We start from the raw sequence: 10,865 nt of genomic DNA on the forward strand, positions 1-10,865 counted from the left end.
GGCGAACTTGGCCAGTCCACTTCTGACTCCAATGCCCACATCATTAATGAAGATGTTGAACAATATGGGTCCAAGGACAGAGCCTTGGGGTACCCCACTGGTCACAGGGCACCATGATGATTGACTTCCATCAACCACCACCCTCTGGGTCCGACCACGGAGCCAATTCCCCAGCCAGCAGATCGTGGTGGACCCAAGGCCACAATTGGCCAGTTTCGCCAAGAGGTGATCATGGGATACCAGATGGAAGGCTTTTTTAAAGTCAAGATATATGACATCAATCTCTTCTCCCTTGTGCAGGTGATAGGTCACCTGGTCATAGAAGGAAATGAGATTGGTCAAGCCAGACTTACCCGCAACAAACCGGTGCTGGCTATCCCTCAGGATGTCAGTGTCGGCCAGTCCATTAAGGATGGCCTCTTTAATAAACTTTTCTAAGATCTTCCCCGGGATACAGGTCAGGCTGATGGGCCTATAGTTTGCCGGATCCACTTTCCTCCCTTTTTTGAAGATAGGCACCACATTGGCCTTCTTGCAGTCTTCAGGCACTGCACGAGAGCGCCAAGAGCTCTCAAAGATCCATGCCAGGGGCTGGGCTATGATGCTCGCCAGCTCCTTGAGTAACCTGGGGTGTAGATTGTCAGGGCCGGCTGACTTGAAGGTATCTAGCCTCTCAAGGTGTTCCCTTACGAGGTCAGCATTGATGGAGGGCAAGGGATCTCCCTCACCCGGACCTCCCTGTCCCGTAGTGGGCATAGGACTGATGAAAGACCGACGCAAAGTACCCATTTAATAGGCTGTCTACATGTGCAATAGGATCCTAGCTCCTGATGAACCTATAGCAAAATGTGTACAGAGAACAATTGCAGGATTTGGCCTTGCAGTTTTGCTTCTATTGCCTTCTGTTTTAAATGGTCAGTCAATACTGAGGGCCTTGCATGATTCTTTTCCGTGAAGAGTAAAAATAGATAAAACAGTTCTTGGTACAATCTGGTTTACAAACACCAAATCCTGTCTTTTTGAACATAAAAGAAAGCAACAACTGCAGGCAACTCCTTGCTCATGATTTCCAAGCCTGTTCCTCCAAGCTCTTTTATACTCCAACAAATTCTGTTTCTCCATTTTCTCTTTGATACACAACAGTTTACCAAACAGTCCCTTTGCCCCTGCAAATCAGAGAATCTCCAAACTAAATGTCTAAACTTCTGACAGCCCTAGCACACAGCCCATTGTATCTATTGTTAGGAGCTATCTCATTACATAATTGGTTAGTTGCTCCTTCAATGCAGTTCTCAAGAAGGGTTGTTATCCACATCCAGCTTTCCCAGCAATATGACTGAGCTATGGATCAAAGCCTCCATGGGGGCAGCCATTAGCACCTTCTGGCTAACAAACATGGTAGGTAACTAAAGAACTTGAGTGACACTTGAGCGTCTAAACACAAATTTAACTTTAAACAATCAAATCCAGTGAGATTCTGAGCACCTACACTGAAGTAAAGAGAAGCTGAATAGGATCGGATAAATGGTGACAGGTATGTACATCAAATTCATAAAATATTTTCTCAAAACTAAAGTCAGGTACACATTCAGTTACAGAACTGCATGGTCAACAAAGAGAAGACAGTAATCTAACTGTCTTCTCTCCCTCCTTCTCTCTCGGATGCATCTAACAATAGGTCCAATCATAGCACTCTATAAAAGTGTGTGGGGGAAGGAGTTTCTCCAGTCACACATTGTACCCTTCCTTTTTCTCTGGGATTCTCTGCAAGGCATAGCGTGTTGACATTATCACAGACCGGAGATTTAACATCTAATATTCTCAGGCTATAGGAGACAAAGATACAAGCCAAATAATACTGGACTTTCAAAGGCAAGTTTCTGTGAAAAAGCCAATTCATAGGATCTGATGAAGTAGGCTATTGCCTACAGAAGTTCATGCCTCTCTGAACTAACATGCCACCCTGTCCTGCCATCTGTGAAATACAGAAACACTTTGGGGATGAATAGAGGGCAGTAGAAGTCAGTTAACAATGAATGAAAAGGGCAGAGAGCAACATTAATTTTGGAACCCCTCCCCCAACTATGAAGTCCACTCAGGCCTTGCCCCCGTGCAATTATTTGCTTTATTTCTATCCATTTTCCTTTCTATTCTGTCTGTTCTCTCTTTTCCTCATCTTCCTTCTGCATTTATCCCTCCCCACTTACATCTGTAGGCTCTTTTACAAAAATTTTAGTCTGTTCTTTGCCTCCTTAGTAACACTAATCACATTCCTTTGTTGTCCAGAAGTGTCCATCTTTCAGCATGTTGCCATTCAATAGTATGATTGGGTTCACCCGAGGCAGAGCTAAAAGAATCATACTAAACTCTTGCCCTCAAATAAATCTTTAAGATTAAATTCTCTCTGAACATAGGTGTCTTTATTTTTCTACAGGAGATACCGGTACCCTCTACAGACAGTGGGAGTTTTAGGAAATCCCTCTATTATATATCTAGTTGGATATGCATTAGTATTAGTGTTTTATTTCTTTAACCTGTAAAATAGAGCCACTGTGCTCTATATAGCATGGACTCATGTATATAAAGCCCACGCTATATAGTAGAGCCAATGTGACAAAAGAGAATGCCATATCATTCTCTTATTCTGCCTCTGTGGTATAGCAAACTTCCTTGTTTTAATTTATCCTCTAAATTATCCCCCCCTTTATAATGTCCTTTGGTGAGCCTGAAATATTACAGGCCACAAAAAACCCAAAAAACAATATTATGAACTCTGGTTCTTCACAAGCATTTTATAATCCTCACATCCCACAAATATCATATTAGCTGCAAGATTAAAGGAACTTAATCTGTGCTTTAATCATATTTTATTCCTTTCTATAAACTAGACCTTTCCCTAATTCAGGCCTCCTCTCAAATTTTCTTAGCCACCCCAGAACTCTCAAGTTTTCATATAAGTGCATTTTTAAATGAAAATATTTGCTAGTAGCAGAATAAGCTTTCTAGTAGAAGTGGGTCCACTGGGGACAATACCAGCTTCCTTATTCTAATAAAGTTTTGATGAGAAGAAAGATACTTTTTATGATGCTCTACCATTGTCGCACAAAATTCTGTTTGTACCGTGAGAGGGCAAAACGAAGCAGCCAATTTAATTTCAATGCATCATCCATTATTAGGTGTACCTTTATTATTTCTTCTCAACATGTTCACTCTCAGATGGAAGCTTTTTCATCCTTTTAATTATTTTAATTTGCCATCTTTGGGCCCATTCCATTTCTGTTTCTCTTTGTTTAAGCCTGAGTGACCAAGGCTGACACCATTTTCCAGAGGTGACATTCTGTGCTGTGCTTCTGAAGCTTGGAGCAAAGAACCTTCAGTTCACTGCAAGGAGGGCATGGGTGGATTTAAGCCACCTTTGCACTCTCCCAATCACAAGCGGCTGCATGGCAGCCCCTAGCATTTTTTACATAGCCCTAAGGGCAGTGTAATTTACAACAGCCTCCTCTGGCTGCCCTCTAAACCAGAATACTAATCTCTGGAGCCACGCATGCTGCAGCTGTGTGCCCTTGGTGCCCCCAGCCCTGCTTTCACATACCCCCTAAGATAGGACTTCTAAGGGAAAACAGCCCATTGTGCCTGCACCACTGGATCCTTCCTCAGCCTCTTGACAGTCACAGAGGGACTGCAGCATGGAAAAGGATCTCATTGTGGGTATAGACGTATCATCCAACTGAATGATGGCTTTGGAGTACAGTATTTCAATATCGTTTTCTAGCCTATCCTATTCTTTATATGTTTGTTCTCTAGCCCTCTGCTCCTTGAAGCAGATTTTAATCAAATTTCTCTACAATGAATCCCAAATCGCTTCCTGAATTAGCAGCTTTATAGAATCCAGAAATAGGTAACTAAAATTATTTCTCCCCAAGTGCATTACCTAACAGTCAACACTGAATTTTATCTGCTTGTTCACACAGGTTCTTCTAAAGTTTTTCAAAGCCTTCCCTGATCCTGACTAACCTAAATAATTTTGTGTCATATGCAAAATTACATCTTATCATTCAGATAATTAATAAAATATTGAACATTAATCCTAGAGCACACCCTTAGGTATTCTGTAAGCCATTTATTTTTATTTCTACTCTTTGGTTTCTGTCTCTCAAACAATTTTAAACCATGAAAAATTGTTACCTCTCACCTCATGATTACCCCATTACTTGATTTCCTTAACAACTTCGTGTGAGACAGCTTATCCCAGGCTTCTTGAGATTCCCACCACATTTTATACCAAGAGTTTTGCATTTTATATAGTGTTGCTGATGTGCTAGAATTGTAGGTGGCTAGATAAGCATGATTTTCATTTGCAGAAGCCATAGTAAACTATCAGTAGTATATCTTATAATGATTGGTAAGTTTATCGTATAATAAAACACCCTACCCTTTCAACCAATTCTTGTGGTTTGGCTGTGGTAATGATCCTGGTTTTTAAGAAACAGATTGTGATTTTTGCCATCCTCCAGTTCCCCAATACAGGAAGGAAGTTGATTTAAATGAGAAATTACACAATCCTTTTTAAACAATTAGAAGCCACTTCATTTTTTAATTTCTTCAAAATCTGTGGCGAATGCCATCTGCTCTGGATGACATTATTGCTTTATCATTTTGATCCTATAGTTCCTTCTCTGACACTTCAGTCTTTAGGGTAGATTTGTACTTCATAGACTAACTACATCAGAGTTGCATAACATAAGCTTTCACAAGCAATGCGCTTATTTCATCAACACCGGGCACATCTACACACTTACTGCTCCACGGTTTATTGCTTCCGGGAAGGTCCTGGGCACACTATTTACACATGCACCCAGACTGCAGCACATCGATCTGGGTCACAACAGGGGGCCTGGGGGGTCAGCCCGCCAGCCTGGGGCTGTTCTGACCGGGCTCAGTGTGCTGCAGAGTGGCTGGCTGGGACACGAGGGAGCTTCAGCATGGAGCTAGCTGGCAGGCAACACCCTAGGATTGAAGCATCCTCATGCCCCAGCCAGTTGGTCAGCATCCACATGTGCGCTTCTGCATATGAAAAAAAAACCTCTGCAGCAGGATAGGACTTGTATTTAAAAGTCCTACCCTGCTGTTGAGCTTATTAGTTTTGTATGTCCTAATAGGAGCACACATGTAGATGTGGAGATGTTTACTGTGCAATTAATTAGTCAACTGTGCAGTAAATATTTTGTGTAGACACACCCAGCATCTGATCAAATAAGCCCTCTGCTAACAAAAGTTTATGCTATGCATCTGATTTAGGTAGCCTGTAAGATACAATTCTACCCTCCTTTCTGCCTAACACAACTAACTACCTTTTTCACATCAGTCTTTTGGGCCAGAGGGTGGGGGGGGAGAGGGTGATGTAAACCTCATGGTCCCCCCTGTTAAGATATAATACACTTAATACAGAAACAAATGCCATCAACCAGGAGTTCAAATGCTGTTTAGACCTCCCAGACACTCACAGTTACTGAATGACTTCAGTCTTTGGCAAGCTCAGGTTTTCATTACAGTATATAAATAAGGTATGGGGAGGATATTATCTTCCCCAAATCATCTCCAGTTAAGACTGAGGCAAAGACATTGCTTAGACTCTACCATATCTTTGTTACTTTTGGTTGAACCTTTAACTCTTGGGTATTCAAGGAAACCCATCAGTTTCCTGGAAGATTTTTTTCTTTATTCATCTTTTATGTATTTGTCTGTTTGCTCTTGAACATTTATTCTTATCCTCCTAGTTCTCATCTGACATTTTCCCTGACAGTATATGTTCCTTTCTTCTGGTTTTGCCAGGGCTACATTTCCTTTTCCTGGAGGTTACCTGTTTGGTTCATCATACTGTGTTTGTTTTTTCTCACTTTCCTGCTTCCTTTTTGGTTTCAGGGTATGCATACCTTCTGTGATGCAATTATGGTATGCTTAAGTAGTTCCATGCTGAGGCTAAGGCTTTTAAATTTCTTCACTTCTGACTAGTTGCTTCCCTTTTACTCACCCAAACCCTTCTCTCCCTTTTAAACCCAGGGAACTTAACATTTTATAGTTTCACTATAGCACAGCATAGGTGTTAGCCATCGTGGTTCTTGTCCTACCCAAAAAGATTTTCATTTGGTTTTATTTCTCCACAGCCATTGACTATTTTTATTCCCCTTCTTAATATTGACTAGACACAGGACCCTACAGTTTCAGATTCCATGCAAGATGCACCCATGTACAACAAACAACAAATACAGTCCTAAGCAAAGGTCTTTCCAGGACATTGGGAGGTAGGAGGAATGACAAATTTAAAATTGGTCTGCCTACTCAACACTGAAACATATTTCACTAAGTCCACGGGCAGGCACGTGCTGGAAAAGAGCTAGATGTGCTACGAGGCTGATATTTTACAGGGATTTTTACAGGGTTGTTTTCTTTACCATGAGCTTAACAAGAAAGCAGAAAAAGAGTGGGAAAAGTCCTGGTCTGAAACATCCATGTAGACATGCTTTGCTTCACTATATGATTGCCAATGCTAGGAAAAAATAATTTAAAGAGATAAAAAAAATAAAAAATAAAAGAGATGCACAACACTAGGATCTGGAGGGAGGAAGCAAGCGGGGGGAAGGGCAGGGAAGGGAGTAAAGAACAGGAGATTTTAGAGGGAAGTTCCCATTGAACTTTATTAATACTTTAACTTAATAAAGTTCTAGTTCCAACTAGTTCCAACTGTAAAAGCAAGAGGGGGCCTAGACTGAGAAAAAAAGTCTGTAGAGAGAGATTAAACAAAGAATTTGGATACAGAGCCTGGGGACTGACAGCTTTACTCCAACTCTGAAAAACCAAGGGCACAAAACTGCAAGTAGATCCACACAGTTGGATAGTACTTACTGACTTCAGTGAAACTCCGCAAGTGTACAGAATCTACCTTGTTGTGACCTATTTAAGTCAATGGGGAGTCCATCTGCACTGATTCAGCTGCAGGGTTGGGATCCGAGTGGGAAAGGAAGAACTAAACCTATTTGTTTTGTACTACATCCTATAGGACCCAATAGTTCACATATGCAAACCAATCTTGCATTCAAATAACGTAGGTTTAAAATATATATTTTAGGAGAACTGCAGAGAGGTCTTTCCAGGGTGCTGAGTAATTACAAAAACATATAGTTTGAACACACGCAGAAGCTGACCCTTAGCAGCCTGCTTAAAGGACCTTGAAACTATCTGAACTATACAAAAAGAAAGAAAAACATGCCTGGAAGGGCTGAAAAAAAATCACTTCTGTAATAGATGACTTTTAAGTCAGAAAATGTTTGGCAGGCATAATTCTGAAGTGTTAGGGAAATGTGGGTGATAACTGCTAGGGTGAAAGAGCAAATCGAGTCCAGTTAGATTTATAAAATGTTCACATATGCAATTAAAGGCTGGCACAGCCAGCTGCCCATCAAGGAAGAAAAAAAGGTAAAGCACAGCTCTACACTTTGAAAATATGACAGTTTCTGATACTTTTCTTTGGCTTCCAACAGTCCAGCCTCCTCCTCTTGGTAAATCTGCAGAGAAGGTACTTGATTGTGTGCAAACCCCAACACCCAGTTTGGATACTTTTAGTCACATGTCATTCTGTTGACTTCCCCAGGCTTATATAAAGCTTCTGGCAGGACTGGTCCCCTTGTCAAAGTTAGCAGAACAATGACCAAATAAACCTGTCTGGGCCTATCTGTGTTTGGGTGCATGGGGGAGGTCTTAACTAGCCAGGACTAAATGCAGTGCCACTTAGGATTTTGTGTGGTATAGCCAATACAGAGGACGGAAGAGATGCTAAGGAACAGGGAGGGAAAGAAATAGAAAGATAAGAAGCAAGGGGGAAAAAGCACAGGTTCTGTCAGAATTGAGATTGTCACAGTTTTAGACTAAAAATATGTAGGGAACTCCTTTTGTCAGCCCGTTGAATATCATCAATCTAGTTATCCCTTCTAATGTTTTTGTGGAGCTTGGTGTTCCTGAAAAGCACAATTTACAGCAATTATAATTAGTTTATTTAAACTGGAGGCCAGCCAGCAGTCTTCCTGGCCTGATGCTGCAACATGCCAAGTTGGAAGGGGAGTGGAGGGTATTCAGCACCCCTTCAGGATTTGTGATCCTCTGTTAACATCAGTCGGATCCTGTTTTTCCACTCACAGCAGGGCTCTATTGGGGCTTTCCAAATGCCCAGGGGTACATGAAAGTCATGAGTCTGTTTGGGCAATCCAGTTTGCTACTCATAGTTTCCACATTGAACTTCACCATGAATACCAAGGAGAAGCAACTTAATTAAATTTATCTGGAACCCAATACTGAATTAGCGTAACAAATATAAACATGCACAAAACATCCAATCAGGATCTTAAGAAGAAATTACAAACCTCAGTTCATATGCAACTGCATCTTGGAAAAACAACTGAAAAGTCTGTATTTAATAGGTTGTATTTCAATAGCACTCACTTTCCATCCAAACATCTAGAAGCAATTTTGTGTATATCAGTTAAACCTCACAATGCCTTATGCAAATATTATCCTCCCCTTTTATGGATGGGGGAAACTGAGGTACACCATCGGCAAAGCCTACATAGCAAGAAATTTGAAAATAGAACTCCTGATTCTCAATGATGTCCTTTAGCCACAATATCATCCTTAAGTCTCCTTCACGCTGATAGCTTTGGAACTAGCTTTAAAAGATCCAGTGAGACACAGTGATGGGAGTGTTAGATAACTATACTAGATAGCTAGAGGCAACAAAAGTGATTAGGGACATATGGGGGAATTTCTAAACAAAAAGATTAAGACCAGGACTATTTTATTTGGGAAAGAAAACAGCAAGAGATGACAGACTTGAGGTATATAAAATAATGAATGGTATGAAGAAGGAAAAATAGGATGCCCTTAATAATACAGGGAGCAGAGGCCAGCTAATGGAATTTAAAAGGGCATCAGCTTCTAAGCAGATAAGAGGGTCACTCTAGCTTATTTATAAGCAACCTATGGAACTCACAGCCGCAGAACATTGACACAACAAATAGCCTAATAAGGAACAAAAATAATTAAATGTGTATATGGATCTGCAGGAATAAGATTCAGAAGACTAAACTAGTCTCATATTTCAGATTATACTGATCACAAAAGGTTTTCTTTCCTTACTTTCCTGTCTCATAATGAACACAGGGTTATAGCATAAAGGAAACTATAGTCTGTACTGAAAACTGCCCCCCTCAGAAAAAGAATCACACAAGAAGTTTTTCAAAAGGAACAATATCCCTTCCTATAAGCAGACTACAGCTCTATTACTCTTCAAACTGTAGCTGTTTCTTATGCTGCTACTCTGATTGCCTGTACATTTTGGTTTGGTAGGGCACAGAGTAATGTACATTTTAAGAAACATACCAATTACCTTCTTGAGCAATGGGGAATTCTTTTCCAAACATGCAGCCCCTCTCTCACAATAATCATATCTCCTCCTGAGAAGGATCTAGGCCTATTTATGACTCCTGATAAGATGAGGACTTTCACCTGCCTTCAGCACTCCAGGTTCAATAAAAGAACTCAACTCCTTTTTCTCATATTTGTAGAGCTCCTGCCAACTCCATTTTCAAAAGAGTTGCTCCCAGAAACAAGATTTTTCAAGTAAAACTTCAAATTCATTTTCACTCCATGGGTTTTAAAAAACACTGTTTCATTCACAGAAAAAAGTAGTTTGTAGAATAAAACACAGAAGTCCCCTCAATCTCTGTTTCAAGCACACTTTTGCCTTTTTCCTTCTTTCCCTGTCTTTTACTTTTCCCATTAAAAAGGAGAGGGGAGGTGAAGGATAAGGGAAGCCTATTTTTTATGTTTTAACTTTTTATTTAAAGTGAGAACTAAAAAATTCACAAGTTTAAATCCAAAATCATTAAAAATAAAAGTTCTATGTTTGACAAAAACAAACCCAACAGCTTTAATAGTGACAAGTTATTAAGATAGATATTTTTGCTATGTGTTGCATCAGAAAAGCAGCTGGGGTTACTACTAGAAAATTAATCATGCCAGTGGAAAGTCTTGATCAAAAACAGAAAGACTGGGGCTCTTGCTATTGCAGCAATAACATATTCCATTCATTAATTTAGCAAGATCCATCTGAAAACTACCTAGGAACATAGTGATTTGTTTCACCCAAAGTACTATTGGAAGACAATTTTAGAACCTCACTGTGCCAATGACTAGAACCCATCTTCTAATTTTCAGCCTAAATTTATTCATGGCCATCTTATAGTTATGGTTTTGTGCCAGCACTGTCATTTAGCTTAAATAGTTGTTTTCCCCCTCTGCTATTTACACCAGCTGTACATAAAGAACAATCATATTCCCTCCCTTTCTTGTGCTAGTCTCTTCTGATCTCCTCTCCTGTGATGGGATATCCACTCCCCTGATCATCTTGGTAGCCCTTCTCTGCACCTGCTCCAATATGACTTCATCTCTTTTGAGCATGTTTGGCCAGAATTGTACCCAGTATACCCAGATGAGGTCTTGCCAGTGCCTTGTACAATGGCATTAAGACCTTCGTATTCTATTGGAAATACTTCATCTGCTTCATCCAAAGATTGCCTTTGCCTTATATAGGGTTGCATCATATTTGGGACTCAAGCCCATCCTGTGACTGACAAATATGTCCAGTTCTTTTCCTCCTGTGTTTTTCTAGTGATAAGTAGGTGCTATTTCCATGTTTAAAGGAAATTAATATTGCTCAAATGCCCTCTAATCATCTTCCAAAAAGTTTTCTAAATTGAGCACTGAAAGCTCACACTAGCATGGGGGGGGGGGGGGGGGGGGGGCAGTGCGTT

The 10,865-nt window shown here is 40.5% G+C and overlaps 1 protein-coding gene across 5 annotated transcripts in view; it reads right to left on the bottom strand.

Moving 5' to 3' along the window:
* Window positions 1-10,865, bottom strand: part of KCTD1 (potassium channel tetramerization domain containing 1) — a 149,785-nt gene that overhangs the window by 134,217 nt on the left and 4,703 nt on the right. Inside the window, exon 1 of one of the 5 annotated variants that reach the window (XM_006016395.3) lies at window positions 9,440-9,493. The exons of 2 other annotated variants lie outside the window; for them this stretch is intronic. The gene's annotated coding sequence lies outside the window, so the exon portion shown is untranslated. Of the gene's footprint in view, window positions 1-9,432; window positions 9,494-10,865 lie in introns of those variants that run through there. 2 more of the 5 variants (XM_006016393.3, XM_014524146.2) reach the window with 2 other exon arrangements.

The sequence above is a fragment of the Alligator sinensis genome, unplaced genomic scaffold (genome assembly GCF_000455745.1).
Source record: "Alligator sinensis unplaced genomic scaffold, ASM45574v1 scaffold117_1, whole genome shotgun sequence".
In the NCBI taxonomy this organism is placed as follows: domain Eukaryota; kingdom Metazoa; phylum Chordata; order Crocodylia; family Alligatoridae; genus Alligator; species Alligator sinensis.